Here is a 590-nt window from a genome sequence, read left to right as displayed (position 1 = left end):
AGACAGACCTGCGGAGACAACAACATGCACAAAAACAAGACAGAGCAAAACCAAGCAACAATGTACAACAAAACAGCAGCAACATCAAGCCACTGGCAAAAAAACAAATTAAAATATACCAAGAAAGAAAAGCTTGTGTTTTCCAGTCTAGCCTGTTGGAGCACCATGCCCTGTCCCCAATATCCACCCTCATCATTCCCTGGGGATCTTGCTGCTCCCCTCCCCTGCTGTTCCATCTGGTCACTTCTGGCAAAGTGGCTTTTCTTGTGCCTCCCATTGAGTTCTGTCCCCTTTTGCCAATTCCTGGGAGACCATATCTGGTTATCTGATGGGAATGTAGAATTCTGGATACTCAAAAGTCCTTTCCTGGCTATGCTGTGCCTCTCTCTGGTCTGAGAGTCCTTGGCCACCACCCTCTCTCCTGCCCAGCACCCAGCCTCATACGCACTCTATCTGTTGAGCTAGACTTGTGGGCTTTGATCACTCAGGCTCAGTGGGACCAGCCCACTGAGAACCTCGCATGCTGGGTGCTGTGTAGCTTGAAGCGCCCCTGGCACTCTCACCAAGAAACCCCTCTGAGTTGCACAGCG

Source organism: Echinops telfairi, unplaced genomic scaffold (assembly GCF_000313985.2).
Source record: "Echinops telfairi isolate 266 unplaced genomic scaffold, ASM31398v2 ScPeMD7_655;HRSCAF=1070, whole genome shotgun sequence".
Taxonomy (NCBI): domain Eukaryota; kingdom Metazoa; phylum Chordata; class Mammalia; order Afrosoricida; family Tenrecidae; genus Echinops; species Echinops telfairi.
The sequence above is the reverse complement of the archived record's forward strand: the minus strand, read 5'-3'. Positions refer to the sequence as shown.